The sequence below is a fragment of the Equus asinus genome, chromosome 1, assembly GCF_041296235.1.
Source record: "Equus asinus isolate D_3611 breed Donkey chromosome 1, EquAss-T2T_v2, whole genome shotgun sequence".
Classification (NCBI taxonomy): domain Eukaryota; kingdom Metazoa; phylum Chordata; class Mammalia; order Perissodactyla; family Equidae; genus Equus; species Equus asinus.
Window position 1 is genome coordinate 2,309,588 of NC_091790.1, and position 3,527 is coordinate 2,313,114.

Below are 3,527 nucleotides of genomic sequence, written 5' to 3' on the forward strand. Positions count from 1 at the left end.
AAGGAAACCATCGACTCAATGAAAAGACAATACAACCACTGGGAGAGGATGTTTGAAAACCACACATCGGTGAACGGGTGAACAGCCAAAAGATGCAGTGAACTCATATGTGTCCACAAGAGAAAAAAAAATAAGCCCATTAAAACCTGGGCAGTAGGTGGAAACAGAGATTTCACCCAAGAAGAGATAGAGATGGCCAACAGGTGTATGAAAACATGTTAATCATCATCAAGACTCAGGGCAATTGAAATCCAAATGGCAGTGAGATAGCAGCTCACTGTGGTCTGAATGACTATAGGTAAAAAGTCAGGAAACAAGTGTCAGAGAGGAGCTGCAGAGATGGGAAGACTCCTACAGTGCTGCTGTGAGTGTAAGCTGGTGCAGCCACGATGCAAATCAGTGTGGAATTGCCTCAGACATGTCAGAATCCATCCATGGTAGATGGATTCTACCATATGATCCAGCTATTATTCAGTGGCGGGTTTATCCAAAGACCTTCGAAGAAGTTGTGCACTGATATATGTGCACCCCTGTGTTCACCCTGGCCTTACTCCCGTTATCCAAGACTGGGAAGCCGCCCTGATGCCCATCAAGCCAAAGGACGAATAGAGAAAGAAGATTGGAGAAGGAAGCTGGGCTTTATGAACACAATGGCATATCTCTGAGCCATAACAAAAGAGAGAATCCAGCCATTAGTGACCAGAAGGATGGTTCTTGAGGGTTTCATTGGAAGTGAAACAGCTCGCAGGGAGAAACTCAAGTACCGTAGGAGCTCACTTACAAGGAGAAGAGACAAACAAGGACCAACAAACTGGAAAGCTTTGCGGAAAGAAATTAAAGAACACATAAGGAAACGGAAGTCTATTCACCGCTCTTCAAATGGAAGAACGAACACACTTGAAACGTCCATATTGGATAAAGCAATCTCTGGATTCCACGCAAGCCCCATCGAAGTTTCAGCAATCTTTCCCACAGGAATAGAAGAGAGAATCCTAAAGTTTCTATCCAGCAACAAAGGAGCAGTGAAGGCCAAAGGAATCCTGAGGAAAATGAACAACTCAGCAAGTACCACATTTTCGAATTTCCACATATAGGACGAACTGCTAGGTACTGAAACGGCAAAGGCTGGCCACAAAAACAGGCACACAGACACAAGGAACAGAATCGAGAGCCCAGAGGTCAACTCCCACATATATTGACAGCCCATTTTAGACCAAGGAGCCAAGAGGAGACAGCAGAGAAAGGAGAGTCTCGGATAAATGGCGCCGAAGCAGGACCCGAAGCCTAAATTCCAGGAGGGTGAGCGAGTGCTGTGCTTTCATGGACCTCTTCTTTATGATGCAAAGTGTGTAAAGGTTGCCATAAAGGACAAGCAAGTGAAATATTTTATACATTACAGTGGTTGGAATAAAAATTGGGATGAATGGGTTCCAGAAAGCCGAGTACTCAAATACGTGGACACCAATCTGCAGAAACAGCGAGAACTTCAAAAAGCCAATCAGGAGCATTATGCAGAGGGGAAGATGAGAGGGGCTGCTCCAGGAAAGAAGACATCTGGGCTGCAGCAGAAAAACGTTGAAGTGAAAACAAAAAAGAACAAGCAGAAAACACCTGGAAATGGAGATGGTGGCAGTACCAGTGAGACACCTCAGCCTCCTCTCAAGAAAAGGGCTCGAGTAGATCCTACTGTTGAAAATGAGGAAACATTCATGAACAGAGTTGAAGTTAAAGTCAAGATTCCTGAAGAACTATAACCATGGCTTGTTGATGACTGGGACTTAATTACCCGGCAAAAACAGCTTTTTTATCTTCCTGCCAAGAAGAATGTGGATTCCATTCTAGAGGATTATGCAAATTATAAGAAATCTCGAGGAAACACAGACAATAAGGAGTATGCTGTTAACGAAGTTGTGGCAGGGATAAAGGAATACTTCAATGTAATGTTGGGCACTCAGCTATTCTACAAATTTGAGAGACCACAGTATGCTGAAATCCTTGAGAACACCCTGATGCTCCCATGTCTCAGGTGTATGGAGTGCCACATCTACTGAGATTATTTGTACGAATTGGAGCAATGTTGGCCTATACACCTCTGGATGAGAAGAGCCTTGCTTTATTACTGAATTATCTTCATGATTTCCTCAAATACCTGGCAAAGAATTCTGCAACTTTGTTTAGTGCCAGCGATTATGAAGTGGCTCCCCCTGAGTACCACCGGAAAGCTGTGTGAGAGGCGCTGACACTCACTTATGTTTGGATCTCTGTAAACACATTTTTGTTCTTAGTCCTTCTCTTGTACAAATGATGTACTTTGAAAATGTCAGTGTATAACAGAATTGATGTTTGTTTGTTTTCTGTTTGATTTTAAACAGAGAAAATAAAAGGGGTTACAGCTCCTTTTTTTTTTTTCATTTCAAAGTTACTACCAGTGTATTCATGATGGACAATGGAGAGACATACTGTAGAGTGTTTTATTGCCTAGTTGACAAAGGTGCTTTTGAATGCTGGTGGTTCTATTCCTTTGACACTACGCACTTTTATAATATGTGTTAATGCTATATGACAAAATGCTCTGATTCCTAGTGCCAAAGGTTCAATTCAGTGTATATAACTGAACACACTCACCCATTTGTGCTTTTTTTTAAATGGTGCTTAAAGTAAAGAGCCCATCCTTTGCAAGTCATCCATGTCGTTTCTTAGGCATTCTATCTTTGCTAAGATTGTTGAAGAATGGTGGCTTGTTTCATGGTTTTTGTATTTGTGTCTAATGCACGTTTTAACATGATAGACGCAATGCATTGTGTAGCTGCAGTTTTCTGGAAAAGTCAATCTTCTAGGAATTGTTTTTAAGATCTTCAATAAATTTTTTCTTTAAATTTCAAAAAAAAAAAAAGAAAGGAGAGTCTCGATAAGAAACGGTGCTGGGAAGACTGCACAGCCACATGTATCACAATGAGAGTAGACCATGATGTTACACCAGCCACACACACCACCTGGAAATGTATTAAGGCCTTGAATGGAAGGCTTGAAACCATGCAACTTCTAGGAGAAAACGCAGGCAGCTTGACCTTTGCCATCTGGCTTAGCCGATTATTTGGAAGAAGCATGTGTGACTGGGCAAGGGCAACAAAGGAAACAAGAAACAAGCGGGACTCCATCCAACGCAGAAGCTTCCGAACAGCCAACGACTCCATCGACTCAATGCAAAGACAGCACAACAACTGCGAGTGGATGTTTGCAAACCACACATCGGAGAAGGGGTGATTAGTCAAAATATCCAATGAACTCATATGTCTCCACAATAAAAAAACAATGAGCCCCATAAAACGTGGGCAAAAGATGGAAAGAGATATTTCTCCCAGGAAGATAAAAGATGGCCAACAGTCTGTATGAAAACATGTTCATCATCATTAAATCTTTGGCAATGCAAATACGAACGGCAATGAGATAGCAGCTCACAGTGGTCAGAATGGCTATAGGGATGAAGACAGGGAACAACAAGTCTCGGAGAGGAGGTGGAGAGAAGG

At 42.3% G+C, this 3,527-nt stretch overlaps 1 pseudogene; it reads left to right on the forward strand.

The window, feature by feature from the left end:
- Positions 1-1,249: 1,249 nt before the first annotated feature.
- Positions 1,250-2,527, forward strand: LOC139045457 (mortality factor 4-like protein 1 pseudogene; annotated as a pseudogene).
- Positions 2,528-3,527: the final 1,000 nt, after the last annotated feature.